We start from the raw sequence: 26,023 nt of genomic DNA on the forward strand, positions 1-26,023 counted from the left end.
ACACTAAGGCGATGTGATGAATGCCTAATGCACAGCTGTCTGCCTGAAATTTGGACTGTGTGTGTGCAGGCGTGAGTTTTCGCATTAGTTCTTCCTACATTAAGTCAGGTTGGCCAAGCACAAGTATTCCTGCTTTCACCAGTGTGCACTACACTTACACAGCACATATGCATGCCTTAAACAGGCCTGTAGCTGCTTAAGCATGTGGGTCTAAAATAATGGAATGTAAAGAAATGGCACTCCTGCAGGCCCATTTTCAACATCAGGTGGAATTATCTGTCTTGGATCAGAGAAATGTGTACCGTCTCCTTTGGGGATCTCTGCTGAACACCAAAAAGAAGTCTGACTGTCCCTGGTGTAGTGGTCCCAGCCGGAGACGGTCCCACTCCAGCACCACACTGCAGTGTGGGGTTGTGGGGTTTTTCCAAAGTCAAACTCAGAGCTAATTAGCAGGAGCTGCTCCTCTCCGGTGCATCACGATGTAACAGAAGCAGACGAGCCGTTGCCCTTTTCCTTTCAAACTGCCACCACCTGACCCTTTTGTTCCCTCCACATGGTAACAGAGCCCAGGAGAGAGATGCTGCAACAGACCATGACTAAATATTTAAGCTCAGCAGATGGCAAAGACTTTGTCAGGAAGCCACAGAGAATCCCCACAACTGAACTGCATTATTTTAGCTGTGGTTGTTTAGTTTCCAGGATTCACTGTATCTGGAAAGTGCTCAAAACATTTGGCAGCAGTACTGCTAACGTGAATGCAGCCTCCTTGATAAGTGAGGAATTTATTTATTTATTTTTTTTGACACACCTGTTTGCTGTGTAACTTTAAAGTGAGGTCAACAATCCAGCTTAGTTCAGACAAGATAGTAAGAAAACATAGATGATAGGCAACCGTCCAGGTGAAAAATGTACAGAAGATTTTACAAAGATTTTAAAAACGTAGATCATGGGACAAAGAGAGAAAGTAGAAAATGATGATAAATAGAAGGAAGTAAAAGTGGAGAACAGAGGAACGCCAGAAAATAACTTAAGAGCCAAAGGAGCAATGCAAAAAAAGTAGGGAGTGAAACAAAGCCAGACATTAAAATACCCTCAAAATAAAACAAGAATCGCAACTCTTCAGAAACTGCAGAAAATCAATCAGTCTCAGGAATAGATTAGTTGTGTGCTCAGTGGTTCAAGGAGTGTGGAAATATTTGCATAATACATCAGCATTTCTGGTAATTGCACAGCTTGCAGTGTTTGATTCGATACACAATCCCACTTAAAGTGAGCGAGCAGAGCAAGTTAGTGTACAAAGTCCACAGTGTATGACTTGCATGAGACAAAGGGAATGGCAGAGCTTTGCAATTTGTTTTTTAACAATAGGTAATTCTATAAAGTTGGTGAATGAATGAGTTGAATGAATTTTACAATCACCCAGCGTCTTAAGTGAAGTTTAGCCTAAATTACAAAAGGGGTTTATACAAATACACACCTAATGTTTTATAAAAATGCAGAACCCCCTGTATTTACAGTAAAATGTGTCTAACACAAGAGCCCTTCAGCTCCTATCTTTGTGCTCCGTCGTTGGACAGGACGAGTTAATAAAAAAAAGTCTAGTGTCCCGGCATGAAACTGCAAACAGAGCCCAAAGTAAAAATACTTCCAAAGCAAACAGTCAGGTATGTGATTTTTCACCTGTGTCGATGGTTGCTTCACTCAAGGATGTTATAAAGAAATGGACCAGAGTTACAACAGTTTCATCAATAAATATGCAGAAGAGATAAAGCTCTCTGCTGTGCGTTTCTTAAGCACATACGAATAGACACAGCCTCCAGGAATCAAATGAATATGTTGGTTTTTACCATTCCAGGCTCCAGAGGTTTGACATTTTTGAATATGCTGGAATTACATGTTACATTGATTATTGTAACTCCACCCATGCTGATCAACAGATATGTAGCTCCAAACCATTGACTGTATATTGGAACTGGACTGAGTGACTCCTCCCCTCTGCCGTTCCAAACAGGAAGTACTTGCTGGCGTCAAGAAACCAAAATCCTACAAACGTCTATTGAGAAAATAAACTGCTACTAATCAGTTATTATATTTGTTAGCAAAACCTTTCTTGCTCTGCTTTCTTTTTGTCAATATCATTTCTTTATTGTAGGGTATTCAAGTTATGAACTGGCCAATCGGATGCCTCAATAAAACCATGTGGGGCCCAGTGGCACTCACCTCAAACGTTCAAAATGTTTGAAAGATTTTGCCGGGGCCCGCTTTCAGTGGGAGGGGTGTGGACTTCCAACAAGCTCACTCCTGATTGCCGACAGTAGTTGCCATAGAAAAGTTGAGATAGACTCGGACCGATCACTGCTTACTTACTTCATCTGCCTCCAATTCACGGTATCCGGATTGTGGAAAAATGGTGACTGAATTGAGGTTAGAGCCGTAGATAAGCTGTTTTATGAGTGACATCACACTCACCAGGTCCAGTTTTCTTATACAGTCATTGCACCAAACATCATGATCACATGAATCCCGTGACTTTCTGTTTATGTTGGGATTCAGTAAGCGATTTTTGTTTTTCAAAGTCTCAAGAAGAGCAAGAAAGGTGCTTACTCATGACGACAAATGAAAATGTGGGGGAAACTACGGTGGCCGACAGGGCTCACACTACATACAAAAGAAACAACGCAACGGCATTACCCGAAGCACAACGAAATTACCCGCTTATGATGTCATATGATGCAACATCATCATGACGTCGTTGTTAAAAGTTCAAATAGGACCCAAAACTTCACATTCAGATACATTTTTGCACACAGGTTTTGCTGATCACTAAGAACCAAAGACCAAGTCTGGTTTTAAGAAGTGCCTTCGGTTACAAAGAACCTTTGTCTTCAAACTGTGATTAGAAATCTCAATAAATTGTACCATGGAACCATCAACATGCCGTTCTGTCCAAAAAACCCGAAAGACTATCAAACTCAGCAATTTTGAATCTGTTGTGGAGAAAGAGCCCACTTCTGAGTTTGACACTTTCATGGACTGGGATGACACAGACGAAGACTACGATGACTCTCCCCCTTCCTATAGTGATGAGGAATTTCCTGATATGCCAGAAACTCCTCATTATGACTATTCTCTCCTTTCTAAAAGTGAAGATGAGGAATTTCCTGGAACTCCAGAAACTCCTCAACCAAAAAGACAGCAGGATTGGGGAAAATCCATGCCTAAAATCTGCCCGCAAAACCAAACCTTAGGTTTAAAACCTTTAAGTTTTGCCCCGACCATCTCCTTTCGCCCAGCTTCACTCTTTCCTGTGAAGCCGGTCTTTGTCCCTAAATCAATTCAGCCTGAGGAAGTCAAACCTTTGGGAAAGGAAAAACAAGGTGCAACTGCTTTGGATAAGCCAACTTCAACCTCTAAGTCGACCTTAGTGGTCAATGCAGAGGCACTGCAAGAGATCACTGCTCTGAAAGATGAAGTAGGGCATCTGAAGGAGCTTCTCCAGCAGAAAGATCAGATGCTGGCAGATGCTGCTCTGAAAACTAAACACCTTGAAGAACAAATGAGCCACCTGACAGAAGAAAGGCAGCAATTGGAGGAAGAAAAGTCCTCTTCCTTACAAGACATTGCTCAGCTAATTGCTCTGCAACAGCAGGAACATTTGGACCTCAAGATCAAACTGGACATGGAAAAAGAGCGTCTTCTAAATGACCATCAGCTGGCATTAAAAGAAGCAAAAAATCAGCTGGCAAAAGAAAGATAAGAGTGGCAGAGTAAAAAAACCTCCCTCATGCAGGACATGGCTGCATTGAGAAGAAAGTATGAGGAGGATAGTTCTGCATGTTACCAGAAGGAAAAGACCTTCTTGGAATGTTTCTCCCATATTGAGGAGGGCATAGACAAATAAAAAGAAACCATCAGAGAAAATGATGCAATCATAAACAATTCTGAAGTCATCTTGAGGAAAAAGCTGGAGCAAGAAGACGAACGGCTTTAGATGGTAAAAAAGGCCTATCGCAAGAAGAATTTTGACCTCGGCTTGAAATTACACCAAATGGAAGAAGAGCTTCAACAAGAGAGGGTCAAAACAAATCAAGCCAAACTCAGCTTTGACCTGGAGGTAGAAGAGTCCACCAAATTAAAAGCTGCTTTGGCCCAAGTCCAGAAAGAACTGGAAGGCCAGAAGCATCTGGAAAGAGAAAGACAACAACTGGAAGAAGAAAAGTCCACCCTTTCACAGCAGATCATTAGACATTATCAAGGTTGGAGTTTACTCTTTCACTAAAACAAAACCTCATTGAGCCCCTAAAATATCTCAAGGCTGTAGACTATGGCGTTTCATAGCTGCCATTAATTCAACAAGCGCAAAGATAAACTGAGCGAGTGCATTCATGAACTGAGTGAGCAAACCTTACAACTGCCCAAACGCAATGCTAAACGAGTGATAAATTAACCTAATAAAGTGATTTTCCACATGAAAAAAACTTACAAAAAACCTGCTGCACTTTCTTACCTTGTTCTTGGCTGTTCGTTAATGTTTTAATCCACGTTAAATCTGCCGTTTATTTTTCTATTACAGCCTTTAAAAAATGATAGTTTTGCCCGCTGCCTCGCCGGATTTGACCTGCAAATTGTCAACCAGCATGATTATCGCCCCCAAATAACAAACACACCCCTTGAGCACTGCACCCAAACCGAGTGAGTGCGCAGGATCGCAGTCGATACAAAAACATTTTTAAAATCACGACAAAAAACAAACAAAAACTAAAAAGCAGTATTCAAAAAAACAAATTTCAGAAACCAAAACTTAAAAAACACAAATGAAAACAAATTTCAGAAAACAAAAATAATTTCCAGAACACAAAATGAAATATTACAAAAATGAAAACATTTAAGAAATCAAAATGAAAAACATTTCAGAAAACCGGAAGAAGTAGGTACTATGGGACAACGCTGATTGGACGATGACGTTTGTCCATCGTTTGAACTGAAAGTTATTTTACTTGAATGAAGCGATGCTGGATATTATCATCCAAACAACAATGTTTCATTATAATCCATGTATTTCCCATTTACTTATTAAATCAAAATGGAGCAAATGGACAATGAACGTTTGAATTATTATTTTAATATTTGGTCAGAAACAGAAGGTTAACCCGGAAGTAGTTTGTGTGGGTGACATCATTTCTGCAGGTAAACAATAAAAAGGAAAGGACGGAAGGATAAAACGTTAACTTAAACTTTAATCATGGAATATTTAGCAGATGTAGTGACACAGAGCGCACACAGAAATATCAACACCAACTAGGTTTACAAATGTTCCAAAATGTCTGTGAGAGGATTCTGTCTGAAGCAGCAGCTGTGAAGAAACGGGTGTTAAAGACGCAAATCAGGAAATGCAGTCCCGTTGTCCAGTGATGCATTTTATGTTTCAGAAAAACGTATAACTTTTATGTGTTTACATGTGTTACAAAGAAAAGTTAAAGCAAAACATCAACATTTCACCACTTTACTTCAACTTCATTTACATGTTTCTTATTCACACTTATTAAGATCTGTGACTTTAGAGCACGGGTTCCCAAACTTTTTTCAATGAGGGCCACATCACGTTTCCATTCTCTGATTGGGAGCCAGGGTATGTTTGAAACAGAAAAAGTGTGACATTCGCAGCGGTGTCTAAACATAAACATTTGTTGTTTCCCAGAAAGCCACACACAACAAAGGTAAATAACCCAATCTGATATCAATTAATCCTCTCTGGGTTGTTCACCAAGATATTGTATCTCCATAGCAACCATTTTATGTTTTCGTCGCCTGGGGATAACAAACAGATCGACATCAATTTCAGACGGATCGGGAAAAGTAAACTTTTTGATATCCTTCGCAACGAAGATTTTTTGCTAACCACACCCACTTTCTTTATATTTCCATATCCAGTGTTTTTCAATCGGATCAGTTCCAGCCATGGATGCATGCATTCAATTTTCACAGTCTAGAAAATAGAAAAACATGGAGGTTATAACAGTACGGCACTTCTGCTAGCTCGCCATGTTCACGCCGTTCCAAATCTACAACTTGTAATTGTAACATTTTTTTCCACAGTAGCTTCCCCTTGATGCCCAAGAAGTTAAGGGACGATCGATAAAAATCCCAATGAAAAGATTACAGTATTAGTAAAGAGTTACTAAAGCCTTACGCTAAAACAAAACCTCACCCACCTGTGAGGTTGGAAATTAGTCATTTTTCCACTTAATGGATCCTGCTTCTTTGGCAGATGGTAGTAAATGTGATTCAAACCAATGAAAAAGACAAAAAAAAAAAAAGAAGAAAAGCACAGCTTTTGCCAAAATGAAGCACAAACATCATATTGGAAACAGAATCACAATAATGACAACAAAAATGAATTTAAAAGCTCTACAATACTTTATTTTGTAAATTAGTTCACAAGACCCCACACATTGAAATTTTCTTTCTAATTTCCAGACTTAAAAGTTTCTGTGAATTTTTAAACGCAATTTTAAAATAATTAATTGAAAACAGTGAAACAGCAACCTAGTCTGCTGTAGTGTCCGAAAATGTGTTCAATTTCTGGTCATGACATGTCACTTCATACAAAAAAATTATAAAATAAAATAAAATAATGGCTCCTTTTGGGGGCCTTTTTTGCAAAATAATTAACAATGTTCTGAAAGCTAATAAAAACCATTAAATATCTCATAGTGATAATTAGGAAATTGTTATTCATAGCAAGTGGCTTCTTTTAACGTGTGCGTTTGTGTGTGCCTGCGTGAGAAGATCCAGGAACATCCCGTTCTTCCTGAGAGACACACACCTACACAAATTAAAAACACAAAGATATGTATCGACACACACTTACTATAACACTCAGACACAACTACACACAAACAAATGCACAAAAATGTACAGGCACTTTATAGTTAGCCCGAGACAGAGCTACCACGCAACTTAGTCTTTTTTTCTAAACTTTCTAAACAGGTTCAGGAACCTCCGACCAGCACTTTTCTTTGGAGGCTTCTCTTTCAGCTCATCCACCTGCTGCTCTAGTTGGACCAGCAAAGCCTCTTGGCTTTCACTGATGAGGGTCTCTTTCTCCTTGACAACAACCTGTAGGTGAGCGATTTGCTGTAAAAGGGTGGACTTTTCTTCTTCCAGTTGTTGTCTTTCTCTTTCCAGCTGCTTCTGGCCTTCCAGTTCTTTCTGGACTTGGGCCAAAGCAGCTTTTAATTTGTTGGACTCTTCTACCTCCATGTAAAAGCTGAGTTTGGCTTGATTTGTTTTGACCCTCTCTTGTTGAAGCTCTTCTTCCATTTGGTGTAATTTCAAGCCGAGGTCAAAATTCTTGTTGCGATAGGCCTTTTTTACCATCTAAAGCCGTTCGTCTTCTTGCTCCAGCTTTTTCCTCAAGATGACTTCAGAATTGTTTATGATCCCATCTTTTTCTCTGATGGTTTCCTTTAATTTCTCCATGCCCTCCTCAATATGGGAGAGCAATTCCAAGAAGGTCTTTTCCTTCTGGTAACATACAGAGCTCTCCTCCTCATACTTTCTTCTCAATGCAGCCATGTCCTGCATGAGGGAGATGTTTTTACTCTGCCATTCTTCTCTTTCTTTTGCCAGCTGATTTTGTGCTTTTTTTTAATGCCAGCTATTGGTCATTTATCTTTTCCTTGGAGACCCTTTCAGATATTCTAATGTGATGTATCAACTACGTCATTGTTGATACGTAATGAAATTCTGCAATCAGCTTTGAAATGGGGTGGGGGGGCATTGTTTTGACCTAAAATCTATTTTTAGGGGAAAGACGCACAGACACGCACACACACGCACACACACATCCAATCAAACAAGTGAAAAACACAAAGATACACACACATCGACACACCTACTATAACACACACACACATTCAGAGACACCCTAAGTGATGGAGCGTTCCATATTTGGAGGAGGACCAACTCATTAGGGTGATTGTCTGAGAAGCGCCTTTGACCAGAATCATGAAGTGCATAATTGGCCCTGCATTTTCAGTCTAGAGGAATTTACTGCAACAGCGTCATCTTGTTTGTGCAGCTGTCAGAGCTACTATTTCACATGTAGCACAACTGAATGTTTTTTCTGTTTTTCTTTTTATTGGTGAAGATGTAATGTTATGCAATGATATTTAATAATTATATTTAAAATGCAAAATGTTTTGCATCTTTTTACTGGGAAAATGACAATTCATTTGAAGGTATTGACATGCTATTAACATATGAACAAAGTGCTCACATTTCCTTGTACATTTCAGACTAAACCAAATCAAAAGTTTTCAAAATCTAAGTCAAAATGTTACTGATGCAGTTTGTCTTGCAGAAGATACAGAGTCATAGAGGCCATGAGCAAAAAACAGGGAATCAATGATTCATAAGGCTTGAAGAACAGGAAAAGCCACAGAGCTCTGTGTTTGCCACTGTCTATTCTCCTTTATCTTCCACTGATAACACTGCAGCTAGATAGTGAAGGAAGAAAATGGAGAGTGAGAAGCAATAATAGTTTAAGTGGACAAAGACAGATTTAAGCACTGCTACAAGACACAGTCTGAAAGAGTAGTGAAGAGGAAAAGTTATTACAAATGCATAAAACTACCTGCTTCCTACACAAGTGGGCATATTTTTAATGCAGCATTTATGATCTCATTTTATGCATCAAAGAGGCTGACTGATTTGCCTCAGTCAACGTCACCAACCTAGCATGAATGGACCAGGACGATGTTCTGTTTTTGCTATTTTAAACATTTTCTCTGTCATTTTTTCTTTAAGACCCACTGCTATCATCTTTTGATTGTTTCTCAAAGTGTTCCCCGTTGTCTTTTTTATGCTGTTTTTAGCCAAAATCAAACACCTGTGTCGTTATAAGACATAGTTTCTGCAGAGCAGCGGGAGTCAATTAGAAATTCCCCTCTGAGTTGTTGGCAGGACTGTTGGCGCGGAGTAAGCTTGCCCTCATTTCTTGTCATCCCTTTGTTTACACGCTCTCCCTCTAGCTTACAGATCCTCGCAACCTCAAGCTAACATTAGTGGTGAACAAAAATGTTGAGCAATTTTGAAGCTATCCAGAGGGAGACAGATGTTTGTCTGCAAGTGGATGCATCAGAATGGAGCGGAGCAGGGATCTTGTGGCCTGCACACTGTAGCAGCTATGTCACAGTTACAGTTTTGTTTCATTAAATCTTTTGGTTTGCTCATGATTCACAATGATTTAAAAAGAGAAACATTCAGAAAAGTATTTTTAGGTTAATTTTAATCTAAATCTTTCACGAAAACAAAAACACCAAAACACCTTTTTTCAAGGAAGTGGGTCTTTAAAGCAACTTTCTTTTAGAGAACCTATCAAAACAATTTTTTGAGCTTTTAAGTTTATTATAATGTTCGTTCTTCAATAAAAAAAATGCCACACCAGTATTTTGATCTGTTCACACATTTCTGAGTAATCATCTAAAAAGCTGCACTATAAACACTAGCCCCTCACAACCCATGAAAACAACCAGATTCTCAAGAGCTAGTGCAGATAAGTGAGAACAGCCTCTTCCAGGAAGAGTTTGCACTGCCAGCACTGCAGCCCCCAGTGGGTGGGACAGTGGGTGTTAAAAGATTTTATTTTTTGTAGCTTTTTAAGGCATAATCTCTGTGAAGCGGCCTGAAGATTGCACATTTTATTTTTAGAAAGTCCTTAGGAAAAACCTCAGCATTTTGTTTTCAATGTAATGTTGATCTACTAATTCTGGTTTTATTTATTTTTTTATTTTTTGTAATAAGAACACATATGTTTATATATTCTTTCATTTGGGAACTTTTGGTAATGCAGTGGTGTACTATTTTGTGAACTGAATATGTGAACTGTTCTGTCTTTTTAAAACAGCTGGTCCCTTTTTAAAGGGAATATCATGGACAGTCTAAATTTCTGCATGAGTCTTTGTTTTCAAGCCCTCTAAAATCACGGCCGCCAACTACAGTGCATTTGATAAGTTACTGATCTTGATTGAGGTTATTATCAAGAAGTAAAATCCTATTAGCTGTCACGCACCTAGGTGTGTGAAATTTGTTCTCCAAGTTTGACCCATCCCCCATAGTGAGCTATTGACACAGCCGCGCTAAGGAACCATTTGGTGATTTAACTCCCCCAATCCAACCCCTTAATGCTGAATATCAAGCAGGGAGGTATTGGGTCCCATTTTTAGAGTCTTTGGTATGACTCGATTGTGGATTTGAACTCACGACTTTCCCGTCTCAGGATGGAAATTACTCTTCCACAAGGCTGACACTCTTCCACAAGGCCAATAAGCTGGGAAAAGGAATACTTTGAACTTTTCCTGTACCCTGCCACCGTGCCTTTCAATGAGGGGTGGAAACTCAGGAGTGGGCCAATTCCTCACACAATCTGAATTGTCAAAAAACTGCTTGGTGGCAAGGCACAAGGTGGATGAGGTCCACAATGAGAACCTCAGGTCTCTGCACGATGTAGGCCTGTCTTGGGCTTTATAGCATAATGTAGCAGCAGTCTGGAACAGTAATGCTGGATTGACAGACTAGGATGGTGGTTCTAATTTTCCAGAAAGGGGACTAAAAGGGGACCATATACCACCATAGCAGCAATTTGGGCTGTATTTTGCCTTAATTCATGTAGGAGTCTGGTAAAAAATACCATTTGTTACTGTTTCTGTTGGTAATTCTCTTTAACCCTAGAGCTGTCACTAGCAACTGCCAGTTGATGAGGTTCTTCTAAATGACTCCTGATTGTCTCTATCTCTTATTAGATTGCTGGCCAATTACATAGTTCCTGATAAGAAGATGGATGGATGGATGGATGGATGGATGGATGGATGGATGGATGGATGGATGGATGGATGGATGGATGGATGGATGGATGGATGGATGGATGGATGGATGGACAAATAATAAAAACACTTTAAATAGAATCTTGATCTCCAAAAACTGCAAACAGAATCAAATTAAATTTATTAAAATATTCCCACAAAAATATATTTTTCCTTTGAGGGTAATTAACGTATTGCTCTATTCATCAACCACAAAGGGAACTTAAAGTTTATAGTGAATATGCCTCTATGATCTGTGGAGAATGAACCACTCTGTAGGGGAGCAACCCCACCATAAAATACAGGGAGATCATACATTGTAACACCTTCACTTTATTATGATTGCATCAGAAATAATGCATCGAGAACAATGAATCGAAGGGCAAACGGGTCACAGACTTTCTGTAGTGACCAATAAATGTGTTATAGCCACCCAAGCCTGTGTCTTTGTTATAGACGCAGTGATGTAGCAGACTTTGATCCCTCATTCAGGGAAGATTGACGGCGAACATGAAAATCTACTTGCAGTGATTTTGTAGGCAGTAAAATTTGCTTGGTGAAAATAAAATGGAATGCTTGTACAGCAGTTTTTCTGTCTGTGAGAAGAAAGACATTGAATGGAGTGGACATGTGGTCATGCATGGAAGGATGCCAATCTTGAGAGACCTCGTCACTAGAGAGTAAATCATTTCTCTGGCACAGACTATCATTCTCAAGCATGGTCTTAGAACTGGAGAGCCCAAAGTGAGTACATGGAGGTTTTTTTTTTGCTGTTCTTATCCCAACTAAAATTAAAAGAGATACAAATCAATAAACATTGCAAGAAATTACATGAATTTGTCTGATCATCCACAGCTTTGGCTTAGAAGAATGTAAATGTTTGTGGACCGAAAATCACCCCAATGTGTGCGACAACACTAACTAATGACTCTAATGTTCAGTTAGTAGATGAGATGAGATGAGTTTGCTAAATATCGCCAAATAAATATACATATACATATGGTCACCTATATATATATATATAAATGAGGGGAGTTTGCTAAATATCGCTCTACATATATATATATATATATATATATATATATATATATATATATATATATATATATATATATATAGCGATATTTAGCAAAATGACCTCATTTACTAACTGAACATGGGTCTCTGTCCAAATATTTATGGTCCTGACTGTATATATATATATATATATATATATATATATATATATATATATATATATATATATATATATATATATATATATATATATATATATATGAATTATAGGGGAAGGTGTGGTGTTTGTAAACTGCTGATGTCTGATACATCACCAAACAATGCAGCTATGCACAGCAAAGTAGTTTAAATAACAATTGCACTTCATTAGGAATGTTTGCTAGGGATATGACTGTTGCGGAACTGAGAGAAAATGTTGTCTCTACAGAGTCTTGCTGAGGTTTCAGATGAAAGTAGTGAGCACTCAAAATCCAAAGAACCCACAAGGAAACAGCAAAGTTCAAAGAAATGTAGAACTAAAAATAGAGCATTGGAGATATCTATCTATAGCACAAGCTGAGGCATGTGAAAATTCAAAATCTCAGTAGGCTTCAAAATGTATCTCTGAAAGTTCTGTACACAATACTAACTATTGTAATGTTCTATCCAAACATCAGTAAAAAACTGTCAGCTGCAAAGCTAAAAATTAAAGAGGAAACTGTATGCTATTAAGGAAGGGTTGCTGGTTCAACTCTTCTGCGTTTTAGGGTAAAAAACAAACAGATGCTTCTCCTTCCATGGTTCTTTTGGGGACAAAAAAAAAGAAAAAGAAAAATCAACCTCAATGCTAACTAATATGGGATGGTTGTGTGGCAAAAAAGTGATGAATTGTAAACAATAACACAAAAGAAGCATTGAGACGTCACATTCAGTAATTCGACATGCAAGTCACGGCATCACGACCAGAACCTAATCTTCGGAAACCGAACATCTGCAAAAGCTTCAGTGTCCACAGAAATTCGTCGTTTTCCTGCACAATTTCCAAGTATTTGGCTGAATTCCTATTTTCACCAAAAGGGGGGCGGCTGCAGGCATGATCAACGAATACACTTCATCTTTCTCCTTAGCCACCATTTCCAATTTTAATGTGGTCGTGTTTTGAGATGAAGGTGCTTATCTATGCTTTATTTCATGTTATTTTGCAACTGTATGTTTACATGTTTAGGTCAAAAATGTGATGAACAGCTTCATGTTGTCTAGTGATGTAATTTTTTTTTCTAATTAAACCTAAACCTGCCACACTGATACTAATCCATTTGATATTGTTTTCCATCTGTGTTCACAATGCAGTGTTTAATGCATAATTCTGATTTTTTGAAGGAATTCCATTTTTTTGCAAGGCCGTTCACATTTCCAATTAAATGTGAATTTTGTGATCTCCTGTGTGACCGTGGAATGACCCAGAAGTGACCCGGATGCGCAGAGGAGTACTCAATAGGGTACGACGTAACTCGTTGTTTGTGGAAGTAGCTAACGTTAACAATGGATGTCAACAACAGTGTTGTCAACAGCGGAGCTCTTTTGCATTATTAAATTCAATCTTCTGATTTTAAGAAGGCATTGGAGCCAGCATCGTCTGGACGCACTGTTGTGGAATGGGGATGTGTTTGTGCTGGGCCGTGCGGGCATCTGTAAGAGAGGAGAGAGCGCGTGAAGCGCAGGAGGGAGTGAGTGGGGGCAGCGGAAGTGTGTTGGGGGCGCGCATTCATGTTGTGTGTTACGGAGGAAGAAGAACGGCATAAAAAGAAAATGTTTCCCAAAAGTAACTGCTATTGACTCTTTATTAACCCGCTCTGGAGAATCTGAGGGTCAGAACGGGGTAGTGAACCCCTAAGGAGGATCCGCCTTCTGTCCCCTGCACTTTTGACCACGGTCGGAAAGGGGAAAAAAAAGTAATCGCAGGAAAGGTTCAACACCACGCTCGGCCATTTCGCTGGAAATATTTTCAAAAACCGCCCGGTTGCGATAAGAGCCCTCAAGTTTGCTCTGAAGAGAGCTGTCGCCCCAAACATTAATCAAATCGGTGACCTCGCTTCCCTTCCACTGACTGGTCTCAGCAGCATCATCCGCCATGGTTGTTGTTTATGTTCTCGTTCCCGCCTACTTCAACGCAGAATGATGACGTTTGTAGTGTATCAATGACGTACGGGTTGGATACATGTGGCCCGGCAGTTAAGACGGCGGTCGCATTTCAAAAGATCGGATACGTATCGGATTCAGGACCACATACCCAAGTGGCCTGGGTTGCGTTTGAAAAGATCGGATCTGTGTCGTCCAGACTGTCATGAAAAGATCAGACACACCCTCAGAAGTGTTGACTTGGTGATTTTTTTTTTAAAAGCTGCTAAAAACATGTATTTTTAAGATTTCATTTTTAATTTGGGTTTTACATTTTGTGTTCCTTTTTTTGAGCTTTTATTGGGAAACATTTGTTATTTGTTTGAACGTGATAAATATATACACATCATTTTTAGTGACATTGTTATCAGTTGTTTTTGCTGGTATTGTAGTTTAATTTCATTGGATGTATAGAAAAGGAAAAGAAGTTCCAGCATTGATAAAAAAAGGATATAAGAGATATTTATTATCCTTTATTACATCTGTAGGAGTGTACTGAAGTTGGGTTTTGTTTTGGAGCATATTCATATATTTTGTTTGTAAAAAAAAAAAAGTTAAATGCATTATGGATAAATGAAAATAAAAATAAAAAGTAAAGATTAGTACCAAAGATGTATAAAAGACATACAAAAAAATAGAAAAAGTGGTCTTTCAGTGCTGAACTGGCTTTTCTAACACTTCTTATCCTTGTTTGTCACTGCGGGCTAATTAACACATGACCAGACAAGGCTGCAGGGGGAGGACAAGTGTAACCTGACCCCTGCAGCTGGCCTGGCTTCGAGAGGTTGTTGCATGTAAGAAGAAGAAAATTCTTAAAATTGACCAGTTCGTTTTAAAATTGTGAAAATATTCGGGGACCATTTGGACACATACAACTATATGTCTGTGAAGTTTGGTGTCGATAGACGAAAAATAAGTTATGATGAGAAATATTTGTTTGGAGTCAAGACGGATTCAGCAGAGATTTTGTGATGTATAAATATTCTTAAAATTCATCTGTTCCACCTAAAATTCTGAAAGAAATATGGAAGGCAGTAGGACACAGATCTCTACGTTTTTCTAGGGTTTGGTATTGATATATGAATTATAAGTTATGAAAACAAATAGGTGTTGTAGTTTTGCCTTAAAAACACAATTTCAGACTTTTTGGACGTATAAATGTCTCAAAATTCACCTGTAACTTCTTAAATTCTGAAAATATTTGAGGCAGTAGCACATAAATGCCTATAACGTGGGAAGTTTGGTGCTGATGACCCAAACAGAGGTTCTGATAAAAATATTTTTTCAGTCCAAAATTTCATGAGCAAAATCAAGTGATGAAGTTTCTCGTAGACCCTATAGTGTGGCGTATCAAAGGTAGAGTTTATAAGAGACAGCTAATTCTGAAATCTCGGCTTCCTGAGACAAACGGCTGATTTTTTTATGAATTTGTAATATTTGAGTGCACATAATCGACCACTTCCTGTAACGCAGTCACTGTCAGGTTTACACCCATGAAACTGCAGATTATGAGAGAATACCCTTCTAAGTATCTCCAGTTTTAATTTCATGCACGTCGGACGAAGCAAAGACAAAAGATATGGAAGAATGCGACAAAAATTGTGTTTTTAAATAACTAGGTTGCGTCATTGAGTCACTTATATCCATGGGTTCAGAATGGAAACCTCATCAAATCTATTGAATTGAAGTGGGAACGGACAAGGACTGTGCACGTGAGTGCAACTTTTGTGTGCATGGCGAGACAGCCAACTTTGCCGCTCTGTCACGACCACACCCCGCGTTGAAACTTCAATGGCTTTTCAATAGGTGCACAAAGTTTTGAGGTGTGTCGGCTCATCCTACTTGGAGCAGTGATACTCCAAGTGAAACATGTCATATCCTGTTGCCAGCAGGTGGCGCTACACCGTTTCCGTTTTTTTCCACTGCAGATGTGTTCAGAGTCAGACTACAATCATGCACATCAATTTTGGATCTGATTGGATTACGCATGGCTGAGTAATGGCCATTTTTCTTATCATGGCGTGATTTCCAAACAACGTCAAATTTCGACTCGTCGCCACGATCACAAAAATAAAGAAAAACTTAAAAGCTTCGGAATATAATATTGGACATGGGTCTAGTTTACAAAACCAAAGTTTGGAGTCATTATTCTCACATCTCTAGGGGAAGTTCGTTCTAGTATGCGGGCTCGCGGAAACAAATTTTTTAGGTGGTTCTATCAAGCTGTGTTTGTGCACCCATGCTGGTCTCCTATAAAATACAAAATTTTTCGTGTATGTTAAACACCTCAAAAAAGCGACTCTTCCGGCAGAAGAAAAATAATAATAATAAACCTAACAGATACAATAGGGTCTTTGCACTACGTGCTTGGCCCTAAATATACTAACTTGAACTAAAAATTGTCAGTACAGTAATATTTATTTAGTTTTTTTTTTTTTAGTTCAGAGAAAGTTTAGAGACAGAAGGTGACCAGAAAAGGTGGGCCAAGGGCAAGACAAGAAATCCCTTTGAGTACTGCATTTCCCAAAACATCCGACCAGCCTGATCTCTGAAGCCAACAGGGTCTCAGCCCTGCCTGGATCTGTGCTTCAGTGTAAATTATAAATAGTGTTCATAACCAGCTTAGGAATTGCTTCATAAATGTCATAAATTATCTCAGGATATGCATGCACAAAATCATAATTAAAAAAAGCAATTTTTTTAGGCAATTTTTTAAGCATTGTCTTGAAATGAGTATTTCACAACACATTCAATGATATAGTCACTATGTTGTGATTGCATAATGTTAATCAGCTATTTATGAGGTTCATTAGCACATATTTACATGAAAACATCAACCATGTTTGAATATAGAAAAGAACTTAAACATTACATTTGAAATTTACTGATCAAAAAGACCAAATTACTGATTGTTCGTTTCTTTTAGATCCTCTTTAATTTGAAATGAATTTGAAACAAAGGGGTAGTCTGCCATTTGCTCCTCTTCTGTAAGAGTGGAGGGTGAAGTGGCAGCTGTCTGCCCAAAAATGATAAGCTAATCATCATCATCCCCTTCTGTCACTTGAGACATCAGACCTGTGATTAAGCTTGGATTACAAAACATAAAAGGATTAATAAGATCCACAATTACATTCCATTAACTGCGCTGTGCGTTACCAATCTGATGAGCAAATTAGCAGTTGCAGGCTTGCAAATAAATATCAAAGTGTTTAACATAAAGGCACGCATTGTTGTTTAAGGGTCGTATCATCAGCAAGGACATGAGCTCTGGGAATGTTCGGTCTCTGGCTGGTGCCCTCCTCCTGCTTGTTAGAGGCAGCCTTGAGTAAGCACCCTACCAGCCTATTAGGAGAGGCATAATAAAGTAATCCATAGTCATTATTCAATCATCACCCGTGGTGTGCACAGGCCACCATGGACCACTTATTGGAGCCTATCGTTGCTGAGATTGTATGGAGAAATGCATTGTTGAGGGTTATAGGGAAGTTGATACAGAGATGGCACCTGCACAATTGTTGATGAGTTCTACATATCCCACACATTATTTAATAGTCACGTGCACATGTACTTGGGTTGACCCATACTGGATGCTGGGGGGTTTGGGGTTTTCAGGGCCCACGGCAGGTCATAGACAGGGGGGGCCGCATCTTAAGGGGAGAGCAGGTGTGTCTTGAAGTTTTCCTTGAGGCTTGTGCAACCACATTAAGAGAAGTCCTAAAAATGGAACGCACGTGTGGTAAGAATATTGCGAAGTATTGGTAATGATAATGGAAGCTGTCGTATGGTGCCTTTAGCCCTTGTGCTATCCTAGGCACGTTAACATTGGTAGTTGGGTCATCTAGACCCCACAAGACAGTGCGCTAAACCTTTTTTTCATTAATGACTTGTGATCTTCACTGGTGTCCATGGATTACATAAAATCGTCTTCACCTTTATCCACCTTTGTCATGGTGGGGATAACAAGTCAATGTAAGGGTGGGGTCATAGGATAGCACAAGGGATACTAAGGTGCATGCACTGCCTTCTTACTGACCCCGTGAAAATGCTGTGCAGGTGATATATATGTGCCCGTAAGACATCTGTAGGATGCACAAACAAACCACGCTCTGGTTGTCTCACTGCCTCATTTCTAGCAGCTAAGCTGTGTGCAAGAAAATGCCCAAGAGGCGCACAAGGATTCGTTCACTTGAAAAGCACCAAGGGGCTCCCTGCACAGTGCACAGTTTAAAAAAATATAAAAAAATCTCTATGACGTGCCTCTGTTGTGTGTTGTATAAGTGTTCGCTATGATCTGTCACCTGCAACATGCCCGTAAAATAAATATGCATGAACATTTTTACTCTAACGGTTCACCAAGTGGTCTATGACTGATATTTCCAGATTAACCTGTAAGAGCGGTTGTGGCTAAAACATAAGCAGTAATTAATTCCTCTTCTAAATGTAAACCAGTCATTTCTTGACCTACTGGCCAAGGGTAAGAAAAAAATAATAAGGAAGACTGACGAGGTTGGAGGGATGTGTTGGCAGGCAGATGAAGAGGCTTTATGTTGCCATAAAGTTCAATGTTATCACCTCGACCAGCCGAACAGATGAAACAAGGTAATAGGCAAGGCAGCGTGCACAAAGATCTTAATTTAATATCTTTTATTTTACTCCGTCTATTTATTTTAGCATGATAGCACAATTTATATGGGGTAACCAGGGGGAGACAAGCAGGCCTGATACAACATCAACAACGCGACACACAGCCGACTCAAAGCCCATTTCCAGGTATTAGAGTGCTTTAAGTTTTATGATGGCCTATCACCAAACCTAATATAATTGGCTCGCAAGGGCACTTTGTCTTTCAGCACTCAAAATGGGGGTGGGTGCAACGGTGGAGGTAGTGGTTGAGTTACTGGGCTGATGAGTTGTTGTTACTCTGGAATAAGATCAAGCGCTTGAAGATGGTGCAGGGCTTTTTCTTCTTTTTTCTTCTTCAACCCAGCGCCCTAAAACACGCGCAGAGCCTGAACCTCTCTGACAAAGTTAAGTGATAGTCCAAGCCCTTCTGGGCACTGCCCTCAGCCATGTTATTATTAATTGCCTTATTATTATAATTAAAGAGCATAACACCCCTTTCAAAGACGGATTTACAAAACTGCCAAAGGGTTTGTGTAATTAATGCTGCAGCCCATTCTCAAGGTTAGTCCTTTGTGTATCTGTGAACTTGTGTTATTACATGTGTGTGCGGCTCAGGCCTGCCCTCTATTTTATCACCCTATGTGTTGTTGGGTGGACTAGCGTGATTAGCTGCTGTCATGCTCTGGCCTATAAGTCATTTTCCCCTCTGATGCCTCAATCTCGTCTCGCTCTGCCAAATTTTTTAATGCATCACTGTGGCCACCAATGAAATACACGGCTATTATGAAGAAAAGAGCCAGCATCGAAATACTGACTCTTTCCTGTTTCTGACTCGAGTGTCACAAGGTCACTCTGTAAGTCCACGGCTTATATTTTGTCCATCCTCCTGACGTCTTTGGAAAATGGTCCTTTAAAGCCCCCCTATGACATTTTTTTTAAATAAAAACTGTGATGTTTTAACTATTATTATGAAGTTTTTAACCAATATCCCACAACCTAAACATCTTAAAAGGCAATATTTCATGTTCATGTGAATCCTCTGTTTCCAAAATCTCCTCTACGTGGGCTTGGCAGTTGGTTCTGAACTGAGTAGCCAAGGGGGAGGCGACAAGGTCCAGCAGCATCACATTTCAGCGGGACAACACAATTTGGTACCCGTCTGAACCAAATCGCCCAAAAGTACCCGACCCGGCTTCTGGTGGGTAATGGCGGGTACACTGATCCTGATCACTTTGCCGGCTCCCGGGAGGCGAGCTGGCGACCAGACAGAGACTGGGAGTAGGCAGCCTCCTTGGTCCCAAACTATATGATCCATTAATCCATCCATCCATCTTCCTCCGCTTATCCGGGACCGGGTCGCGGGGGCAGCAGACTGAGCAGTGATGCCCAGAATTCCCTCACCCCAGCCACTTCCTCCAGCTCCTCTGGGGAGACCCCGAGGCGTTCCCAGGCCAGCCGAGAGACTCCAGCGTGTCTTGGGTCTTCCCCGGGGCCTCCGCCCAGTGGGACATGCCCGGAACACCTCTCCAGGGAGGCGTCCAGCTATATGATATTTTCCTTTATTTTTTCATTAAGGCAATAATTAAAAAGTTGCCCCTGATTTAATTCTTGTTTTTATTTCTACCCTCTCACAGCAAGCCTTTTAACTCAGTCCGACAAAAGCAGAAAACACATTTGACTCTGAGTTTAATTTTAAATACGTGCGGCCAACAACAAAAGCCAGCCTTGGACGCACTTAAAAAGTGTGCGGGGAATGAAGCAATGTGACATCTTCTTTTTTCCTCTACTTAAGCTTGTGCTTAAACTGATCATGGATCTTGGGCAATGCGCATATACGCTCCTGGGCCGTTGTGACATCACAGTAGCTCATTCATTTAAATCAAGGTTTTTTGCGACAATTTGATTGACAGCGATTCAAAAAGGAGAAATACTCCAAAATGCAAAAATGAAATGATTTTTTATTACATTCGCTCTCTCCCATAAGCAAAATACTACACATACATGGTAAAAACTCCAAAAATATGATTTGATGATTCGGAGGGGCTTTAACAATCTCATACCAAAGTACCACAGTTCTTCAAAATCCCATTGGCTTGTTTTAGGCACCTTTGTCCACATTGCATCCGAGATATAAGTGATGCATAAAAAATTCATGCCAAGGTAAAGCTACTGTACTTGGGAGTGAGTGAGATCAGAGTGATGTGAGCAAAACCAGAGAAAGCGGCCTTTTTAGGACAAAGAGAGACAAACATGAAGATCGGTGAATCCTAGTAACCTCAGAAATAATTACAATTACAATATATATTTAAGCTTTTTCTTAAAAACAGTTGTGTTATTTTTTATTTGATTGTTGTCTTTCTTCTTTTTGAAACATCCTCCCACTTCAAAAAAGGGTTTTAACTCTAAAATTAGCTCAACAGTCAAAACAAGGTACAAGAATAAAAACAAAACAAAAAAAAAGAAATTGGGCAACACATTTATCGGTTTTGTTCTGGGTTTGTTAGTAAAATGGCAGACATTTTCCTTTTTCTGCAGAGCCTGCTTTACAATTTTCAAATTTGGTTGTAGCAGTACCTTCTGTCCTTTTATTTTGGCTCAACCTTAACCAAATTAATGTCATTGCATTTACCTACATGTTTTCTGCCCTGTTTAACCCTTTAATACCAGAGCTGTTGCCGGTGACATCTGAATAACACACGCTCTTTGTCGTACCCTAACTATTTGATCTTCAGAAGAACCTGCTGAATCCTTTTTGCGGTCAAGGAGTTGCTGGAGCCTACCCAGCAGTCGTTGGGGCACCCATAACAGATCGCCAGTTTATTACCGGACCACACACTCAAGGGTAATTTAGAGATACCAATAAACCTACGAAGCATGTTTGTGGACTGTGGAAGGAACCAGGAGTGTCCTGATAAAACTCCACACAGAACGGACCCTACAGGATTTGAACCAGGACTTTTTCTGGTAAAGTGAAAGCACTAACCCCTATGCACCCTCTTAGTTAGAGTCCAGGCTTTATAACTGGGTCCCATTGTCAGGTAGCTCAGGTTTACCCTTACTTTGAATCAAATATTTGTAAACGTATGTGCCCCGAATAGGAGAAAAAGCTCTATTGGCTTGCATTATATATAGAAATAAAGAAGTAGAAATCGGCAGGCTTACTACACAGCGGTTCATTTGCTGTGTATGTACGTTTGAAATACTTTTTTTTTTTTTTTTTTTTTACAATCATTTGAAGAGTATCTTCACTTTGCCGTGAAATGTATGTGTATTTTTTAACAATGGCAGTTTTGGGTTCAAAAACTCTTACTCAGTCTCTTATCCCTTCTTTAAAGTAAGATCATTGCGTGTCTTACCTCTGGGACAAAGTGCTTCAAGTTTCTGAAAATCCCAAAAGGGAAATCAGAAAACAATGCCTAATCAAAAAAAGTGCTCTTTTTTACCACAAAGACAAAGGAATTCATCAAGCCAAGACCTGTCTCTGCCATTGCCATCAAATCAGGTCAAAAGAAAACAAGATCCCTGTCACTCGTTCCCTGGTGGGGCTTTGTTCAAACTTCAGGGAGAGACAGAAAGTGATCACTTTTCTGAGTGATGCTGTTATCATCCACGCATCAGCACTGTGTATAGCAGACATGTGGGATGTGCTGCATGCTAACTGCGACAGCTGGCGCCTTTACGCTTGGGAGCGAGGAGCAGCTCATTACTGAAGACGCTTTTCAATACTTTGATGGGTAAATAGAAAAATGGCTATCAAAAGCCGGCAACAACAGCCACTTTAACTTCCTCTTTATCTGGATGAGCGTCAATGAAAGGCAGGATAATATCATCGGCATACCGTCATATCTCCCCATAAAAGGAAGTGAAAATATCAACTGACTCCAATTCAATCAGCGATTTGTATATCAATGGCAAGCTGTCTATGTGGCACTTTGAAGTGTTTGGTGGATAAAGATTATGATTAAACCTCAAGTCTGAATTAGGCAAGTGGAGAGTCAGATCAAGTCTTCAGCTAACCCTCATCACTCTGTTGCCACTTTTTAAAAGACCCACTCCAATGAAAAATTATGTTTTTTACATGTGCTTCTAGCATTTTTCTCATGAAAGAGGTTTATATATAAAGAAAAATTTGAATAAAACTGTGATTCTGATTTTTTTTTTTTCTACTCAGGTGAATCGGAAGCAGACAAAAAAAGGATGCTTGAAAACTTTGTTGTAGTGACATAGAAGCTACTACTCCATTTTGATACATCTAAATGCAGACAAATAGATTTTCTGTACTGACATCTCGCTCAAAACTGGAGAATTTTGATTATTCTGGCCATGTTGCACCGCTAATGTTAGATTGGGCTTGTGAGGGGCTGTAAACTAGTGGGAGAGTGTTAGCAAAGGGGTGATGGGAAATCATTGCAGGTTTACTCTGCACCTACAGTCCTGCCCACAACTCAAAGACAAATTTCTGATGAACTTCTGCAGAAATTATGTCTTAGAAAAGGTTTTTGGACTTTGGCTGAAAGCGGCATAATCATAAAATAAAAGACCACTAGGAATGCTTTCACAACAGATCAAAAGATAACTGGAGTGGGGCTTTAAACAACACGATGAAATACCTGAGAACCCAAAAGTCCAGTGCCTCAGAGAAAACTGCGGCGGATGGATGTGACTGTGGTGCTTGGATTGTGTTTTATCAGCCAAGTGGTTCAGCTTTAATGTGTGGCTGTGTCATCATCTGGCAGCTCACCCGTGTACCCTTTGCAGATGCTCGTGGCAAATTTATTGCTCATCAATCCATCACATAGATTTTATTTGCCTTTTAGTTTGGCGAGGGACAAAGAGAGAGGGAAAATGGCCCTCTGCTCTGACAACAGTGTTTTTAGACATTTCCCTAAGTACTGTAGGGTTTTTTTGGGAAAAAAAAAGACATTTCTCAAAGTAATTGAGAAGTTTGACACAAATTTCTCCACCTGCTCTTGTTTTCTTTCGAAAGCTCAGAGAAAAAGTGTTGATGGAGGCATAGCCTCTAACATTTACCCCGATTCAACTCCAGTTTACAAACAGATATTTCGAGTTTGAGATTAAATTAAGGAGTTAATACTTTAGTTGGTCATTAAAAGATTGGATCATGATCCTTTGTCTTCTGTATTTATCTTGCATGCACAATTGTGTGTTTTTCACTTGAGGACAGATTACGGTTGACGGCACATATTTTGTTCTTGGCTCGATGACAGCGGCCCCATTTGCTGGATGCAAATTAGGAGCATTGTCCGCTTCTGCAGAGCTCCACTTCCTTCAAAAGTCTCACTTCCCTCAGAAGAGTTATTGGTTTCCGGAGGCAAAGCAGTGCTTTGGAGAATAAGCATCAGTGATGTATTTAGGTGAACTTAAACTCAAAGACATCCGTGTTGACTTATGAAACCGTTATGCATACGGAAAAAGCAATTTGCTAGTGAATGTGAAAGGCCTAATTAATTTATGCAATTGGTTTTTCCTCTGGTAGAGAGCAGATTAAAGGCACAAAAAAACAAATCTGCAAAAAAATAAAGAATTAAAAAGTCAGCTTTTACTCAAAAATTAAGGACTTTGAAAACAGTTAACCCCTTAGCACTTGAATTTTAGCTCCAGGGTTTACATTTTTTTGAATGCCGTAAGGCTTTATTTGCAAATAACATAATTCCAGCAGACATCAAAATGAGGAAAAAACAGCTTTGCGCTGATATGCAACACTTTACAGTAGTAAACTGTTTGCACAATCATTGGAAACCAGCTGATTCTCTCACAGAGAACAGTGGCGTTGTGTTATGAAACAATTTCAAGTTTGTAATGTGTTTCATGTCAATGCATAGACGATACAAAAAGCTGCCGTCTTCTGTGATTAAGAACGAATTTGCGATAGTCAAGGTCAATCAAAAAAAGTGGTTTTTTTTTAATGTTTGTTCATTTTAAACAAAATTGCCATTGGCCAACATTTATCTTCGCCGTGAAATAAGTCATTTCATTGACATGCAGAATAGCCCATCAAACATCCTTTGATATGAACGTCACTACACAGGCGTATTCTCATCAAACGCCACGCTCCAATATAGAAGTTTAGGTCCTCCTAAACTTAAGGAAGGCATGGGCATTCAGCGTCAGACTCCTAACTGTCGGTGTAGCTGCCATACCTTTTTTCAATTGACCAACATCTCTGGTGTTAAAGGGTTAAAGGAGAAAGGGACACATTTAAGGGCAGCTTTAACTCAAATAAGGAGCCTGACTCAGTTCAAATGCATGAAACACAACTTTGAAATGCAACACGACTTTAACACTCAAGCATTAGATCTGTGGTGGTGTGAGAGTTTCAGTTTCTCAAAAAATCAGACAACAGTTTGTTTTGTTAGGATATCTGTACCGCATACAGTTTTCAATTCATTTACCGCTCTACATAAGTTCTTAGTTTGGTGCAACAATGTAAGTGAGTTCTTTCTATGGTTCTATCTATTTATCAGTTGAACAGAGTTTTATTGTGGTAAGTTACATTTTGGTGTGGTAGCCTGCAGAGGTAAAAAATTTATACCCAGAGGAAACTGGAAATTGAAAACCACAAGTGTCTGAATTGATCCACATTATTGGCCTGCACGTGAGGTCACAGAAACCATCTACATTAGCTAATACCGGTTTTGTTTCAATTTACTGTGACTCACACAAGCAATTTCCTTCCTGTCATGTTTGTCAGGCAGTTTTTAATAAACCTTTTAATGACATAACTGGAGTCACAGAGAAGGGGCCAGTTTAATAATTACAACTTGTCCCGGATGATATTTTGACCATGTTTACCGCAATACACGTCTTTCTCCCTTTCACCTTTATATTTCACCTTTCCATCAACATGAATCATTTATTGTGTCAAATCTGGCATTTAGTTTTTTATTGCGTTAAAAAAATTAACTGTTGTTTTTTTTGATGTACTTCCTGGTGCTGCTACTCAACTATAGTATTAAAATGGATAGCTTCCCATTCACAAATGTTGTCCTCACACAAGCTCATGTATTAAGTTTTAATTAAACAGTGAGTAAATTCGCTGCAGGTAAAACTAAGGATTTAGTGAGGGAAATTAAAAATGAATAAGTGCAAATTTTGTAAAAAGCTCGGGGTTGTTTGGGTTGTTTAGCTCATCGTTGCATGAAACTTATTGCTATAGCGTGCGTGCGCACAAATATGAGATATAATTTGAAAATATAGTGTTATTAAAATGTTTTCCTGGGATGACACTTGTTCATGAAAACATTAGTACATATTTCCCAGGGAATTACTGTATGTTTGATAACTACCAACACTTGCAGCCATTTTAATGAACAAGAACAGAAAAAAAAAAAATCTTGATT

Source organism: Oryzias latipes, chromosome 11 (assembly GCF_002234675.1).
Source record: "Oryzias latipes chromosome 11, ASM223467v1".
NCBI classification, from domain to species: Eukaryota; Metazoa; Chordata; class Actinopteri; order Beloniformes; family Adrianichthyidae; genus Oryzias; species Oryzias latipes.